Source organism: Schistocerca americana, chromosome 4 (genome assembly GCF_021461395.2).
Source record: "Schistocerca americana isolate TAMUIC-IGC-003095 chromosome 4, iqSchAmer2.1, whole genome shotgun sequence".
In the NCBI taxonomy this organism is placed as follows: Eukaryota; Metazoa; Arthropoda; class Insecta; order Orthoptera; family Acrididae; genus Schistocerca; species Schistocerca americana.
In genome coordinates, this window is record NC_060122.1 from 309,614,642 (window position 1) to 309,633,337 (window position 18,696).

The 18,696-nt window shown below is 43.6% G+C and overlaps 1 protein-coding gene and 1 pseudogene across 1 annotated transcript in view; one reads left to right on the forward strand and one right to left on the reverse strand.

Moving 5' to 3' along the window:
* LOC124613440 (WW domain-binding protein 11-like) overlaps positions 1-18,696 on the forward strand; it is a 184,704-nt gene that overhangs the window by 93,337 nt on the left and 72,671 nt on the right. The window lies entirely within an intron of this gene.
* On the reverse strand, positions 6,754-6,871 carry LOC124614563 (annotated as a pseudogene).

Here is an 18,696-nt window from a genome sequence, read left to right on the forward strand (position 1 = left end):
AGAGATCAAAGCACCGCACCGGTCATTTCGTGTGAATCATTCTCATTCGACAGTCAAAATCATTAGTCTCCTGACTTTATGAGCGAAGTCCTTGGTATCAGTAAAGGGCGCATTGCAATTTGTAACAGCGTTTGCAGGGAGGCAATAGCACTGCATATTCTGATTGATTTCGGTTTTCATGCTTCGAGAAACGACGATCAGTGAGGCAAACGGAAATCACGAAAATTAAACACTCTACCACATTAGCTTTTATACTAAAAGCACGCATGTAATTCTCACTTGATATTCATTTTCCACGTGCAAGTTGCCGGACGGTCACTTTGTATGACGTTATTCTTCATGGCGCTATACGCAGTTTCAATGTTCTGTGCAGTGAAACCTGTCTTTCCCCAGTTTTCATGATCCTAGGGCGTATGCTCAAGGAAGTTAGATGAAACTACACGGCATCCACACAGAGAGAAATTGATAAACAGTCCAATATACAGCCGGTCTTGGAGAGGATTCTTAGAGTTCTGACTAATCCTTCTGACAAACAATCTCTTAATCCCTATTTCTGTCTTAAATATTTTTTCAAACAGATTAAAAACCCGTAATTGGCGCACTTTTATGTTTCACAGGACATTTGCTTTGTTAATGCGCCTAATGGCGGACATCTTTGGGGCTGTAGTGTTTGGTGAGCCAGATTGGTGAGAAAAAGGGGTGGCATGTGAAGCTGATATCAAATTTACAATCAGATCCAACACTTAACGTGCTCTGTCGATTAAGCAGGAGATTGGAAGCAAATTATGGCAACAGAAAGATAAACTAGCTGCTATACAACGTTTGCAAGATGTTGTCGATTTACACATGCACATAAATCGTCTGTTCTTACTAGAACGATAACTGTGACTGTGTAAGTCCAGAACGGTCGCTCCCAGAATACTCCATGCCTGTATTCCAGTACAGTTGATGTTGACCTGTGAATGTGCCGCTAGTATTCAATCAATGTTATACGGACGCAGCGAGAGCAGAAACCTGCAGCTAAGAACCGGTTCAGGGCAAAGCAGGCCACCGCAGCTGCAGGCGTTGCGTTGTAAGACGAGAATAGTCTTACGCTTCGCACGTCGGTTACAAAGAATTGGTTCGCTGATCTTCTAGATTGGAATAATCATTCCAGCATACCGTGTCATGTTATTATTTTCGGAAATGTCAACACCGAAAGGAACAAACGAGATATCAATTACACGTAAGTAAGTTATCCTCGTGCCAAAGGTTGTCTTGAACATCTTAGTGCTTTGCTAGGGATGGTCATGTTTGAAATGGATGCCTTTGAAGTGATACACTCAGCCAAGCTGGCATTTTTTCAGATTAACAGATCATTTTCAGAAGAGATTCATTGGAAAAGCAAGTGAAAAAAATCCTAGGACCAACACAAGCTCGAATCAAGGACCACTGGATTCGTAGAGTAGTACTTAAACACTCCAGTCACCAAGGCAGTAAAATAACATAAAATGTATGAAATTAGTATTTGATGAAACCAGCACATGTGAAAATGAAATCAGGTAGACTTATAATGAGAGCCAAAGGAACAGCGTTACAAGCACTGCCTGCCCAGTTTATTCGGCTACACTACTTGTATGATGAACTTGCTTAGAAAAATGGTGCTGTGCTTCGTGCGAGAGTCAACGTTAGCAAATACCCTGTGTTGTCTGTAACGCCACTGTTGGAAATCGGCAGCGCTAACGTTCTAGTTAAATACCCTTTCACAAAAAGGAGAGTGGTGCGATGTGGATTTCCAGTCATATATGTTCTCTATAAATTGCTATCATGCGCGTGCAGAGAGTTCCAAAGAGGAATATGAACTCTGCGTGCGAGCGTTTATCCTCAAAGGATATTCCGTTGGAGCATGTCCTATTTTGTTTGTTTCGCATCTTGCTTTTGGTAGCAGAATGTTACTCATGTATTGTGCATCTTATTCTTCTTCATTTCAAAATTTAGGCTCTTTACTTGTTCCGACTACACATTTTAAAGACCATTTTTTTCTCCAGCTTCTAACGTCTGTTTTTCCTGACGGCTAGTAATTGTTTACAATGACTGGAATTATGTGGTCTTCCATACGTTTAAGATGTCACCACCATTTCTTATATTCCTCCACTTAGATGGTTAAGTTACATATTTCTGATTCTTCTTCTGTACTCTCATCCCCTCAGCATCGGGTGATGCTGAGGGGATTAGATTAGGAAATGAGACACTTAAAGCAGTAAAGGAGTTTTGCTATTTAGGGAGCAAAATAACTGAGGATGGTCGAAGTAGAGAGGATATAAAATGTAGACTGGCAATGGCAAGGAAAGCGTTTCTGAAGAAGAGAAATTTGTTAACATCGAGTATAGATTTAAGTGTCAGGAAGTCGTTTCTGAAAGTATTTGTATGGAGTGTAGCCATGTATGGAAGTGAAACATGGACGATAACCAGTTTGGACAAGAAGAGAATAGAAATTTTCGAAATGTGGTGCTACAGAAGAATGCTGAAGATAAGGTGGGTAGATCACGTAACTAATGAGGGGGTGTTGAATAGGATTGGGGAGAAGAGAAGTTTGTGGCACAACTTGACTAGAAGAAGGGATCGGTTGGTAGGATATGTTCTGAGGCATCAAGGGATCACAAATTTAGCATTGGAGGGCAGCGTGGAGGGTAAAAATCGTAGAGGGAGACCAAGAGATGAATACACTAAGCAGATTCAGAAGGATGTAAGTTGCAGTAAGTACGGGGAGATGAAGAAGCTTGCACAGGATAGAGTAGCATGGAGAGCTGCATCAAACCTGTCTCAGGACTGAAGACCACAATAACAACTCTCATTTCATAGACTGATTTAGATTGTTTGCAGGTGATGCTGTCATCTACCTACAGTCTCGGTAAAGTTATCAGAACACCAAAACCAATTGTATAATGATTTAGAGAAGATATCTGTATGGTGTGAAAAGTAGCAATTGACCCTAAATAATAAAAAGTTTGTTATCCATATGAGTACTGAAAGGAATCCGCTGAATTTCGGCTGCACGATCAATCATACAAATCTAAATATTTTGAATCCAGCTAAATACTTAAAGATTAGCGTTACTAATTACTCGAGTTGGGATGATGACAGATAATGTCGCACCGATAACTAACCAAAATCTGCTTTTTATTGGGCGAACACTTAGAAGGTGCAACAGGTCTACTTAAGAGATTGCTTACAATACGCTTGTCCGCCCTCTTCCGGAATATTGCTGTACAGATAGCATTGACAGAGGTCATCTGTAAAGTTGAAAGAAGGGCACGTTATTTTGTATTATTGCTAAATAGGTGAGAGAGTGACACAGATAAGATACGTGCGTTGGCGTGGCAGTCATTTAAACAAACGATTCTCTTTGCGGCAGCATATTTTCAGCAAAACTCAATCACCAATTTTCTTCTCCGAAGACGAAAATATTTTTTGAAGCCTACATAGGAAGAAATGATCGTCATAATAAAATAACAGAGATCAGAGCTCTCCCGGCAAGATTTACGTTTTAGTTTTCCCCGTGCGCGACTGGAGAGTGGAACTCTAGAGAAATGGCCTAAATGTTGTTCGACGAATCCTATGCTAGGCTCGTAACTTCGAACTGCGGAGTAGTCACGCAGATGTAGATGCCCAGCGGCGAGATCTTGTGCTGAAATATCTGGAGGAAACTGATCTGCATCAGTACGGCGTAGCACCAGCAAAAAAAATGGCTCTGAGCACTATGGGACTTAACATCTATGGTCATCAGTCCCCTAGAACTTAGAACTACTTAAACCTAACTAACCTAAGGACAGCACACAACACCCAGCCATCACGAGGCAGAGAAAATCCCTGACCCCGCCGGGAATCGAACCCGGGAACCCGGGCGTGGGAAGCAAGAACGCTACCGCACGACCACGAGATGCGGGCAGCACCAGCAGGGCAAACCTCATCAAGTGCGGCATTATGTATGAATATGATGATTAGTTATGACCAAGATCAGGTTGTGGAACATCTCTAGACCTATCTGAACTGTATCAGTAAATGCATCATCGATGAATTATGACAGGGAAGCAAGGATGCATTAGATGTAGTCTAATTTTGGGCTGGAAAACTTTCATCTCCACACAGGAAAATATAAAATAAAGTAAAATACCATTAAATATAATTTACCACTGGTGCGAAATGTTGTGACTCCGCTTGTTGCAATATGTTTTTCTTAAGACGCGCAAAGCGAAGTATCAGCAACTGCCACATGAACGCTTAGTGTATCATGTCATTTCTGGAAACCCAGAATCTACTCTGTAGGAATCAACATGGATTCCGGAAACAGCGATCGTGTGAGATCCAACTCTATTTATTTGTTCATGAGACCCAGAAAATATTAGATACAGGCTCCCAGGTAGATGACATTATCCTTGACTTTCGGAAGGCGTTTGATACAGTTCCGCACTGTCGCCTGATAAACAAAGTAAGAGCCTACGGAATATCAGACCAGCTGTGTGGCTGGATTGAAGAGTTTTTAGCAAACAGAACACTGCATGTTGTTCTCAATGGAGAGACGTCTACAGACGTTAAAGTAACCTCTGGCGTGCCACAGGGGAGTGTTATGGGACCATTGCTTTTCACAATATATATAAATGACCTAGTAGATAGTGTCGGAAGTTCCATGCGGCTTTTCGCGGATGATGCTGTAGTACTCAGAGAAGTTGCAACATTAGAAAATTGCAGCGGAATGCAGAAAGATCTGCAGCGGATAGGCACTTGGTGCAGGGAATGGCAACTGACCCTTAACATAGACAAATATAATGTATTGCGAATACATAGAAAGAAGGATCCTTTATTGTATGATTATATGATAGCGGAACAAACACTGGTAGCAGTTACTTCTGTAAAATATCTGGGAGTATGCGTGCGGAACGATTTGAAGTGGAATGATCATATAAAATTAATTGTTGATAAGGCGGGTGCCAGGTTGAGATTCTTTGGGAGAGTCCTTAGAAAATATAGTCCATCAACAAATGAGGTGGCTTACAAAACACTCGTTCGACCTATACTTGAGTATTGCTCATCAGTGTGGGATTCGTACCAGGTAGGGTTGACAGAGGAGATAGAGAAGATCCAAAGAAGAGCGGCGCGTTTCGTGATAGCGTTACGGAGATGTTTAGCAAACTCAAGTGGCAGACTCTGCAAGAGAGGCGCTCTGCGTCGCGGAGTAGCTTGCTGTCCAGGTTTCGAGAGGATGCGTTTCTGGATAGGTGTGGAATATATTGCTTCCCCCTACTTATACCTCCCGAGCAGGTCACGAATGTAAAATTAGAGAGATTCGAGCGAGCACGGAGGCTTTCCGGCAGTCGTTCTTCCCGCGAACCATACGCGACTGGAACAGGAAAGGGAAGTAATGACAGTGGCACGTAAAGTCCCCTCCGAAACACACCGTTGGGTGGCTTGTGGAGTATAAATGTAGATGTAGATGTAGAATTAGTGTGTCCATACTCTGTAACAACTGAGTTTGTGGAGGTCTCGTATTAACTGCAGGATGTGTTCAACATTACTGGAGGACTTGTACATCCATCAGAAAACCCCAGCCTTAAGCTTGTACAAGTAAAGTGCAGATCAAGAAAGAGGTGTGGTTGCAGAATTTTACCAAAGGTCAGTCAATATATCCATGATATTCTCAAAATTCTACCCAAGTCCAGTGTGCTTCGGATCTCAGTTACTAGATTTTTCCAGTTCTTCTTCTGATTTCTTCACTAACTGGGCTTTCACTTGACACGTTTCCGTAGATGTGCCTCTATTACATGTCTTGTTCCCTTCCCTGCTCTTTCCGTGTCTTCTTACCTCGAGCGTGGAAACCTCAGACCGAGACCAACAAATTCGGCCGTGGCTCGGATTCTCTGCTCTCGGCCTGTGACTGATCAGAGATAATACCCCGCCGACCACAGGGAGCGGCGGCGCTTGTCCGGGTAGCTCGCGGTTACCACCGCCGCACCCGTGACGTCACCAGCCAGCGGAAACCACTGCAGAGGCCCGTGCTCCTGGCACGCACTGCCGTTCTTCAGCGCCGTTTGAGGCGTACTTCCGGTACCTCACAGTCGCAAACACAACAAAAATCGGCGAAAGCGTTCCGTCATGTTAGGACCGGATGGAGGGAGGTCAGGCGGTAGGGGGAGGGGTTGAGAGGGTGGAGGGGGGAGGAAAAAAGGCGCACCGCCTTGCCGTCCCGCGGTTCATACCGGACGGACTTTCTCCGAGTTCCGCTCCCAGGAACCTGCGGGCGAAACCGGACGTTACCGCACAGCGCGCGGCATTACGAAGAAAATTAGGGAAGCCTGTAAGCTTTGTTGTGGTGACTCGCGGACGTTAGACTGTCGTTATTTACTTGAATTACACGCTATTCACGGGAATCGCCAACTTCCCACACGTCTTTATCCTGGCAAGGGTCGTTTACAAATTATGCGGTAATACTTCCTCCTAACAACGCAAATAATTGGAAATGTTTCTTGAAAATTTATGAGTATCTGAAGGTGTCATATCTACACAGCACTCTCCTCCCGAACAGGCCATGAAGGCCCAAAGGTACCGACCGGCCGCCGTGTCATCCTCAGCCCACAGGCGTCACTGGATGCCGATGTGGAGGAGCATGTGGTCAGCACACCGCTCTCCCGGCCGTATGTCAGTTTCCGAGACCGGATCCGCTACTTCTCAATCAAGTATCTCCTCAGTTTGCCTCACAAGGGGTGAGTGCACCCCGCTTGCCAACAGCGCTCGGCAGACCGGATGGTCACCCATCCAAGTGCTAGCCCAGCCCGACAGCGCTTAACTTCGGTGATCTGCCGGGAACCGGCGTTACCACTGCGGCAAGGCCGCTGGTGCACAGAGCACTAGAAAACGTGAAATTTTGTTAAAGCCGATGAGAGTGAATAGAAGCTATAAAGTCAGTACAGCATGTACTATCCATAACAACTGTTAAACGTACAAAGACTGATCATTAAGTTTTGTCACCACAAAAAAGTGCACGTCTGCACCCCTGGCCCACATTCAAAAATACCGTCGCACCCCGCTATACATTATGGCACAGCCCACCTCCACTTTATCTGCGAGCTGCGTTGCTTCCTATAGCGGCGTACCACGGTACTGCGACCAGGAAATTCGGTGTGCACCAGGAATACAGATATTTACACGCAAACAATAAAAATAATAACGTCAGTTTATTTTTTCGAGGTGATAATGAAAATAATACGATTCCTTCTCCTAAGGATTATAAGTACTTGGCTAAATCGAATGTGAATGTATTTTTCTTTTAAGTTTGACTAAAGCAGGCCGATTTTAAACTACTTTTTTTATCTGTGAAAGCATACAATAAGTACGAGGGGCGTTCAATAGGTAATGCAACACATTTTTTCTCGGCCACTTTCACTTCGAAAAATGCGAAATTTTTTGTGGGGCATCGTGGAATATTCCCGCTTCAGTCCCTATAGTGTCATGAAATTCCAGTTGGTGAGACCGCCTTACGTATCTTTCAAAATGGCCTCTGTAACGGAGGTGCGTTGCAAGCAGCGAGCTATTACTGCGCTTCATCTGGTGAAAACCAGAGCACCGCAGACATTCATAGGCGCTTGCAGAACGTCTACGGAGACCTGAAAGTGAACAAAAGCACGGCGAGTCGATGGGCCAGGAGTCTGCCGTCATCGCAACATGGTCGCGGAAAACCTGTCAGATCTCCCGCGTGAAGGCCTGCCGCACACAGCTGTGACTCCTGCAGTATTGGAACGTGCGGACGTTCTCATTCGGGCTGACGGACGAATCACGATCAAAGACCTCCCTGCACAACTGGACATCTCTATTGGTGGTGCTGACACAGTCGCGTACTCAAAGGTTCGTGTCCGCTGGGTTCCTCACCGCCTATCAAATGACCAGAAAGAACAACGAAGGAATATATCTGCATAATTCCTTGTACGTTACAAGGCTTATCGCGACAAGTTTCTGTCGAACGCCGTCACAGGCGATGAAAAAGGGTTCATCACTTCGAACCGGGAGGAAGACGACAGTACATGGAGTGGCGCCACGCAACCGCTCCTCCGAAGAAAAAAGTTCGAACCCACAGTCAAAGTCGATAAAGTCGTGGCGACGATCCTGTGGGACACTGAAGGGCGTTATTCTGTTTAATGCCCTCCTCATACTGCAACTATTAAATTTGTTGTGCTATCCTCAGGAAACTGAAGAAACGACTTCAACTTATTCGTTTCTCCATCGCAACACATGGATTCGTGTCTGCACACGCGAGTGGAGATCACAAAATTCCGTTGGACTCTTTTTCCTCACCTACCTTACAGCCCGAATCTCGCACCTTCTGGCTTCCATCTGTTTGTCTCAATGAAGCGGGAAGCAGTACGTGGACGATGAGGAGGTTATTGGTGCAGTAAGACGTTGGCTCCTACGTCGACGAGTGGAACCCTGCGTCCGTATAGTAAGGTAGCGCAAGGCGAACACATTGAACTGAGATGACGTTGAAAAACAGGTTTTTGTAGCCAAAAGATTGGGGAATAACATAGTTTACTGAAGTCAAGAATAAAACCAACCTGTTTTCAGAAAAAAATGTATTGCAGCAGTTACAGAACACCCCTCATACTTATAACTAGCTAAAAATTCGTTCTCTACATTCTTTTAGTTCAACAGTAATTTTTCGATTTTTTCTTCATATATGTTGAGAAAACATCTCCTACGGTAAATTTCACAATAGAAGCCCTACAACCCACCCATAATACGCCGCTACGTCGCAGGAAAGAAATGGTAATCTATTTCCACAAAGACACTACAGAGAGAGCATCCTCATTAGACATACAAATAAAAACGTTGCAGCACTTACATGGAATAATCCGAGTGAGGTATGAGAAATCACGGGATGACCTGTGCAAGTTAACTAGAAAAGTTAGCAACTAGTTTAATATGATATTTTATTCATGGCTGTAATTTTAAGCAACTACAGTACTATTTTTTCAGGATAAATTTTTTTATGCTCTATCGGTTTCGACATATTAATTTATCTTCAGAATCTTAGTTTAGCAGAGATCAATATCTTCTTCATACAAGGATAATTCCATGGTATGTTCAGAAATTTACACATTGTATGTTATTATTTTAGACACTGTTTGACAGTTTACAGTAACTGAATCACATCTATGTATCTGTTGTGCTAGCAGCAAGGAACATACGTGTGATTCAGTTATGGTAAATTGTCTAACAGAGTTTAAAATAATCACATACAACATGTAAATTTCTGAACATATCATGGCGTTATCCTTCTATGAAGAAGATACTGGTGTATGGTAAACCAAGCTTCTGAAGATGACAAATTAATTTCGTTGAAACAGGGTAAAGCGAAATAAAAGATGTGTCGCCGGAGTTTTTAGAGGCAGCATGTCTGAATAAAATCTTCTCGGTTTTCAAGCCGCCCAATTCGATAAAATCTCCAGTTTCCGATGGCCATCTCCGCCATCGTTGTCAGGAGTAAAACCACGGGCGAAAAGCATAGCATCGCAGACATTCAGAGGCGCTTGCATAATGTCTACGGAGAACTTCCAGTGAAAAAACGCACGATGAATCGATAGGCGAGGCGTTTTTTTTCTTTTTACTCCTGACGACGATGGCGGAGATGCCCATCGAAAGCTCGAGAATTTTATTCGAATTGGCGCTGGTTAGAAACCGAGAAGATTTTATTTAAAGTAAAATTAATTTGCAACTGATGGCTGAAAGTCATCCTTACAAAATGATGAAATTTGCCCTCAAAAACGATTCCTTTGTGCTTCTATCCTCCATCTGTAAACGGAACGAGCGTAAACGTTCATATGTGTCATAGTAAATTGTAGGGGAGAGTGTTGTACGAAGAGTATAGTGTAGGCCTACCTGGAATCACATGATGTGTTGGTCGGTGTTTCAATTTAGTGTCTGATTTTAAAATCAAATGAAGGAACGCTCAATAGAGACCGCCATAAGCAATTTCCACCACTTGTTGTTGTGAGCTGTGCTTTGTGCAGCGTTATACATTTTTAAGTGCTGCATAATATATTAAAGATATTTAGAGATTACTGTTCATTCTTCAGTTACAGAGCTTAACGAGTGTTCTTTAGCGGAGAAATTTCACTGGTAAATCTCCATGTATGCTGCATTCTTTAACCAATTTATGGTTGCTTCAATATTGTATGTACAAGTACAATTGCGCGTGCATATATATCGGTAGTTACATATTGAACACACGTCTACCAGCCTGTGCGTTTCAGCTAATATGCGAAGAGATCCACCCCCGCAGTAAATTCTGCTACTGCCCTGCGAGACGATAGAATCAGCTGCATGGTGAAATATCTATCCGCTGGCTGCTACTGGAACGCAAGGAGACGGGCGTATTCCGAGATACATGCTCTGGCGTGCAGTGCAGAACGCGATCTGCCGTGCCTGACCGCCATTACCAACGTCTATGTAAACAGAGGTATAGCAGCGTGTACAAACAGTTCAGAGCTGAGAAAGGTGCTGCAATGAACATTACACTACGGCTAACAGTATTTGAAATTACGCGGCTAACGGTACTCAAAATTACGCTGACCTACTGAACATTGAATATTGCGTAATTAGCTTCTCTGGCCATATCAGCTGGACGTTTGCATACTAATGATTATACACACCTCTTGGTCGCCAAGACAAAACTTCTTGTCTAAGGTGGTGGAAATACGATACTATGCTGTAATCAGTAGAGCTTAGGCGAATGTCTAATGGTTCTTTCGTCATATCCACATCAGTTGACAGTGTGTTGGTAAGAAGTCATTAAACCTGACACGGCTGTTGCAGACATCTTTTCTACGCGTAGGTCAGCAAAAGCCTCGATACATTCGCGTTTTATGTCTATGCAAAGACCAGAGACCATGGCAATCCAAGACGAAATGCTCAATACGGAGAAAGTATACGGGAACTTATCGTCACAGCATATTGCTTGGCCTGATACATTGGTTTCATAAGATCTGCACTGTGGTTGCTAAGTGAAAACTAATCACGACTACTGTAAATCAGTAGAGCAGTCAGCAGACCTGTAAAAGTTGTTTGTTCATTTATCAAACAAAAACACAAAGTAATAAACTTACCCTCGCAGTACCTCTCGCCAGAAAAAAAATTTTGGAATGGGTTAAGAGTTCCATTCTTGATGAAAGAAACATTTCCACCGTATTTGAAATGCGTACAGTCTTCGTATTGTCTTCTAGTGTCCACCTCTCGGTAAGTTTTGCACCTAAATGGTACCTTTCATGTGAAGAAAGAAGTCCGTTGTAACAATGAATGTATATAACCAATGTTCTGTCAGAATATCAGAAAACTCATAACAAGCAGATGCCCAGTTGCCGTCTGCCGCTTGAACTAACATCGAAAATTGACCATTTATTTTGAACACTATGATAATGTATCTCTCTATTCTCTTCTCCTACTGTTCTCGTACACTATATTTGCCTAACGACTGTAATAACATCACGGAGAAAGCACGAACTTTTCACACATGTTTTAATGTACACCTGCGTCCCTATACTTGATTTAGGTGAAACTTTGAATATAAGTCCTAATGTAATCCCTAGCATTTTTATCCCACATTTTGAATAACTGCATAGTCTCACTTTAACATGTGAAGTGCAAATCAAGCAATGGAATCTCTTTAACAGGAACTGACTACTATTTCAGTCATTCTTACAACGCCATATAGTAGTTACTGTATTAAAAAGGCTCTTGTGCAATCCTCTTCACCTCTGCGTAACACTGCAACCTGTATCCGTTTGATCGTGCTTACAGTTCTCAAGCATTGGTCTGCTTCTGCGATTGTTACCCTCCACACTTCCTTCCATAGTTCAGTTGATGATTCCTTCATGTCTCAGGATGAGTCCTATCACTCGATCCCTTCTTTGAATAGAGTTGTACTATAAATTTCTTTTCACCCAATAGTGTTCAGTACTCGCGCAGTAGTTACTTGATCCTATCTGATCTTCAGAACTCTTCAAAGGCTATTTTTGTTTCTCCTCTGAACTGTTTACCGTCCACCTGTCACTTTCGTACTCCAGACAAATACATCCAGAAAAGACCTCCTAACATTTATATTATATTCGACGTTTACAAATTCCTCTTTTTCAGAAATTCCATGCTTGCTATTAGTAGTCTCCATTTTACATGCTCTCTGCTTCGTGTATAGTCAGTTATTTTGCTGCTCGAGTAGCAAATCTCATGTACTACTTTTAGTGTTTTATTTCCAAATCTAATTCCCTCAGCATGCCCTGGTTTATTTCGGCTACATTCCACTGTACTTGTTTTAGTTTTGTTGATCTTCATCTTATAATCGCTTCTCTATCTGCGACGTGGTCGCTAATGGAACAGTGATCCAGAAACTGTAGAATAAATTTCTTTATTTCACGTCTCTGATCACAAACTTGTTAGGTCCCCAGACTATCGGTTTCGGTCAGCAATGACCATCTTCAAGTCTGTTTAAAAACAAGTCCTAATATAATAGTGCCATAGCAACACGGCTCCATTATATCAGGATATGTTTTTAAACAGATCTAAAGATGGTCATAGCTAACGGAAACCAGTAGTCTGAGGATCTAACAAGTTTGTGGTCGGAGACGTGAAATAAATTTATTTTATACTTCATTTTCAACACAGTATCTTTTCCGTTCAACTGCTCTTCCAAGCCCGTTGCTGACTCTGACTGAATTACAATGTCATGGGGAAAACTGAACGTTTTTATTCTTCTCTCTGAACTTTAATTCCGTTACTGAATTTCTTCTCGGTTTTTGTAACGGTTTGCTTAATTTACAGATTAAATAACATCGGGGAGGGGCTCGAGGTGCTAGAGCTGTAATCTTCCCAGAATTTCATTGCTTGCACATTCAGTCTGGTGCACGTTACAGAGGCTCTGTGTACAGCAGCATTACGAGGATACTGTTTTTAGGGTTCTGTACCTTAATCTGTAAGAATAGAACTCTTACAGGCTCACTTCATTGTCCAACTCTCTGTCGGTCGTTGTGTCTGTCTGCCCGTCTGTTAAAAACCATTTTTCTCAAGGACGCATAGATGTAGCATGTGTGAACTTATGTCACACACAAAGGTCTATTATTACTCGAGGGTGTAAAAAACTGAAGCTTCTAAGTAAATGCAATCAAAAGATACGGCCATTTATGTCACATGTTCTGATGCTCGAAAACTCACTCATCAAAACCTATACGGTACTTTCCGGTGACCGAGAATCAAGAAATTCGGCAAAATCAAAATTACATAATAAAAGTAAAGGAAAAATCCGAAAATTGTGAATTTGTCATTACACCAACCGAAAAAAAAATTGTAATTTGTTATCCGACTGTCTGTCTCTCCACCCGTCTGCTACAGACCCCTTTCTTTAAGATACGTCGGTTTTCCAAATCAGACTCAAGCATAATTTCATCGGTCACAGACGAGAATCCCTTCCGTTGATATAGTGTATTACCTTCCGAAAAGGATTCTGAAAATTTTTGTGGTGTAGCCTCTAATAATGGCGCAGTGGTTAGCGCCGGCCGGAGTGGCCGAGCGGTTCTAGGCGCTGCAGTCTGGAGCCGAGCGACCGCTACGGTCGCAGGTTCGAATCCTGCCTCGGGCATGGATGTGTGTGATGTCCTTAGGTTAGTTAGGTTTAATTAGTTCTAAGTTCTAAGCGACTGATGACCTCAGAAGTTAAGTCGCATTGTGCTCAGAGCCATTTGAACCACAGTGGTTAACACGCTGCACTCGCGTTCTGGAGAAAAAGGATTCAAATTCCCATCTGGTAATCCAGATCTACTTTTTCCATGATATCCCTAAACCACCTTAAGCCCAAGTGTGGGATATTTCCTTTGAAGGGGCACGGCCGATTTCCTTACCGGTTTATAATATGTTACACAGCAACTGGTCCAGTACTTGTTTCAGATCGGTCTGAACATCTTTCACCAGCGGATGTAACGAAGTACAGTTGGCCGCAAACGGTGCTGTTGCGGGGGTGGGGTGTTCCTTGGGCGTTTTTGTTCCTATTTAGTCATTACCAAGGCAGAGAGTGCGAAAAGCATGTATAGCTAGCACTTTCATAGCGAAGATTCTCGAATCCGGCCATAACTGGTGCCCCCGGCTCCAGTAAAGTGGTGTGCCAGTCGAAGCGGGTAAGAGGCGTTGCGCAACAGACGGAGCAGGTAGCGGGTAGCTGCCAGATGTGGGGCGGCCTCTTGCTGAACGTACCGAGCCGGGAGATTCCCTTACGTAAGCAGCCGGCGGTCCAGGCACACGGCCTGCTGATCAGGCTTTCCTGTAAGGACGGTGGAATTCTGCCGGAAAGATGGCCGTTGCGAAAACGCCAAACTTGAATGCCAAAGTACAGGTACCCAAGGGTTGTCGTCGCATTAAAATCTACAGAGCAATTTTTTAATTAATAATGTTACTAAGAGCATCATTCTAAAGGTAATGAACGTTTTGATGTGACGAGTAACGATATGCCCCCCCCCCCCACCAACCCCTACCTACACGTCTACATCTACATCTACATCTGCATGACTACTCTGCAATTCACATTTAAGTGCTTGGCAGAGGGTTCGTCGAACCACAATCATACTATCTCTCTACCATTCCACTCCCGAACAGCGCGCGGGAAAAACGAACACCTAAACCTTTCTTTTCGAGATCTGATTTCTCTTATTTTATTTTGATGATCATTCCTACCTATGTAGGTTGGGCTCAACAAAATATTTTCGCATTCGGAAGAGAAAGTTGGTGACTGAAATTTCGTAAATAGATCTCGCCGCGACGAAAAACGTCTTTGCTGTAATGACTTCCATCCCAATTCGCGCATCATATCTGCCACACTCTCTCCCCTACTACGTGATAATACAAAACGAGCTGCCCTTTTTTGGACCCTTTCGATGTCCTCCGTCAATCCCACCTGCTAAGGATCCCACACCGCGCAGCAATATTCTAACAGAGGACGAACGAATGTAGTGTAAGCTGTCTCTTTAGTGGACTTGTTGCATCTTCTAAGTGTCCTGCCAATGAAACGCAACCTTTGGCTCGCCTTCCCCACAATATTATCTATGTGGTCTTTCCAACTGAAGTTGTTCGTAGTTTTAACACCCAGGTACTTAGTTGAATTGACAGCCTTGATAATTGTACTATTCATCGAGTAATAGAATTCCAACGGATTTCTTTTGGAACTCATGTGGATCACCTCACACTTTTCGTTATTTAGCGTCAACTGCCACCTGCCACACTATACAGCAATCTTTACTAAATCGCTTTGCAACTGATACTGGTCTTCGGATGACCTTACTAGACGGTAAATTACAGCATCATCTGCGAACAACCTAAGATAACTGCTCAGATTGTCACCCAGGTCATTTACATAGATCAGGAACAGCAGAGGTCCCAGGACGCTTCCCTGGGGAACACCTGATATCACTTCAGTTTTACTCGATGATTTGCAGTCTATTACTACGAACTGCGACCTTCCTGACAGGAAATCACGAATCCAGTCGCACAACTGAGACGATACCCCATAGGCCCGCAGCTTGATTAGAAGTCGCTTGTGTGGAACGGTGTCAAAAGCTTTCCGGAAATCTAGAAATACGGAATCAACTTCAGATCCCTTGTCGATAGCGGCCATTACTTCGTGCGAATAAAGAGCTAGCTGCGTTGCACAAGAACGTTGTTTTCTGAAACCATGCTGATTACGTATCAATAGATCGTTCCCTTCGAGGTGATTCATAGTGTTTGAATACAGCATATGCTCCAAAACCCTACTGCAAACCGACGTCAATGATATAGGTCTGTGGTTAGATGGATTACTCCTACTACCCTTCTTAAACACTGGTGCGACCGGCGCAATTTTCCAACCATTGCTCTCTACCCCCATCAACACACATCACCCCCATACCCCATCCCCATCGCTGCGTCATGTACTTTCCCAACAGTTGGTGCTAGCGTGACGCTAACAACGAACAGTTACTGTCGTTCACTTTTTATTTGTGCTATTTTAAAATGTGTCACAAAATAACAGTTCTACGAAGTGTGAGATTCGTATTGTAATACGGTTTCTGAATGCGTGAAACAGTCTCTCCTATCGAAATTTACAGACACATCAGCGAAGTTCACGGAAACGTGATGAATGAAGATTCAGTTCGAAAATGCTGCACTATGCAGACGAACGAATATTCACGATGAAGAAAGATCAGGTCGCCTTCAGTTGCGACGAACTCAAGGACTGCCCGCCGTGGTAGCCGATCGGTTCTAGGCGCTTCAGTCCGGAACCGCGCGACTGCTACGGTCGCAGGTTCGAATCCTACCTCGAGCATGGATGTGTGTGATGTCCTTAGGTTAGTTAGGTTTAAGTAGTTCTAAGTTCTAGGGGACTGATGACCTCAGATGTTAAGTCCCACATTGCTCAGAGCCAGCCAAACTCAAGGACTGAGGAAAAAATTCTGAAAGGTAAGACGTTTCACTGTTGATGGATGAGCTTGTAGTTTCCTGAAATTTCATTTTCCGTGTGAGGAATTGAGCTATATAAAAGTGTGACAAATGAACAGGGAAAAAAAAAACAATTATGGTAGCTGTATTGAAGTTTTTGTCTTGGTACGCGAAGGACGGCGAGGAGTTTTGAACTACACAGTTACTCGTGACGAGACCTGGGTTTCGCATAAAAGTCGAGAAACAAAGTTCCCGTGAATGGCATGGGATCATTCACAGTTCATAACAAAACCAAAAAGAGGAAAAATATTCTGAGCACGGAAAAGGTTATGGCTACAGTGTTTTTAGATAGAAAGGGCGTCTTGGTTCAAATGGCTCTGAGCACTATGGGACTCAACTGCTGAGGTCATTAGATCCCTAAAACTAGTTAAACCTAACTAACCTAAGGACATCACACACATCCATGCCCGAGGCAGAATTCGAACCTGCGACCGTAGCGGTCTCGCGGTTCCAGACTGCAGCGCCTAGAACCGCACGGCCACTTCGGCCGGCGGGCGTCCTGCTATTCGACTTTGTGTCTAGAGAAGAGACCAAATATGCAGAAGTACACTGCTAGATCCTTCATGTGTTACAGAGATGTGGTAATATACCACTGTCTTTGCAACGCTTCCCACACCATACCTTAGGGGTGAACGTCATCAGTACTGTCATCATTGAGCCCAGCGACCCCGAATACTGTAGATTCGATACTAATATCGGTCTTCATCGAAGATTTATACGTTTCAAGGCTTCTTAACACATCTGCCACCTGTAGGTGTGGTAAAAGTATGTTACCCCTACAATATTTACATACAGACAATGAATAACGTAAATACCAAATTTAGTTGCAAAATACTGCAGCCGTTCCTAATTTATGCTTCTATTTCACCGCATTTTTACCTACACCCCTATAGTAATCAGGTTGTTCGTACCCCCGTAGTGCTAATTTCCAGACGGTAAGTGATGTGTGTATTAAGGTTGGTTGAAATCAATTCAGTGGTTTAGGAGAGAATGTGGAATGTGCATACATACATACACATCAAATGAATTCGCAATTGCGAATAAGGACTACCATCAGTATATATATAGTAATATTCATATCTCAGTACAACTTGCCCTGCAACATCCCTACAAGCATCTCAGACAATTTCTGAGCACACTGGATATACTCGTACTATCATAAGTACATAGGCAGATAAAGATTCTCTGGTGCACTTCAAGAAATATCAGTGATTGTCTCCTGTGTTCACATACACCCGCGAATAGCAGAGCGAGATGAAGTGAGCGCTTCCGGCATGAGGAGGCGCGCCGGCCCTGGTTCGAATCCACCTGGCGTCACGGATTAACGACGAGGGCCAGTGTGTTGGCCATCCACGATGTGGTTCCTAGGTGGTTTCGCACATTACACTAGGTTAATGCTGGGCTGGTACCTACATCGCACTCACGTCAGATATACGCTGCGCAAACCTTTGCAAATTTTCACATACTCACTTAGAGTTTACTCTATACGTAGTCAGATGGGGTACACTGATTCCGTCCTGCGTGGTGAATGTAAGACTCATGACCTTTGATTACCGTATTTAGTCTTCTTATATTCTTCTTCTTCTTTTTCTTCGTCTTTCCCCGTGTCTTTACATAGTCGGTGTTGTTATAGTGTACAATATATATCTTGGCAGCGTTAGTGACACGAAATGGCTCCGCGTCCGGCCATCCTGATTTAGGTTTTCCGTGATTTCCCTAAATCGCTCCAGGCAAATGCTGGGATGGTTCCTCTGAAAGGGCACGGCCGACTTCCTTCCCTGTCCTTCCCTAATCCGATGAGACCGATGACCTCGCTGTTTGGTCTCCTCCCCCAAAAAACCAACCAACGAAATGGCTCGATCGGCCTTTTGACGTAACCATAACCACGAGACGGAATTGGTCTACCCCATCTGTCTGCTTCTAGAGTAAATCTCATGTTCAGGGGTGATAAAGTTTTGTTAATGTTTGCGTAGCGAGTATCTGAAGTGGGACTTGGGTCGAAGCCCCATATTTATTTAGCTGGATATGGGAAACCGCCTAAAAACCCCATCCAGACTGGCAGGATCACCAGCTCCCTTTGTTAATACGTGAAGCGGATTCGCTTTGCGGTAGGCTCGCACAGCTGGATCCCGGAAGCGGCCCGTTAATGCGCTCGGCTGTCAG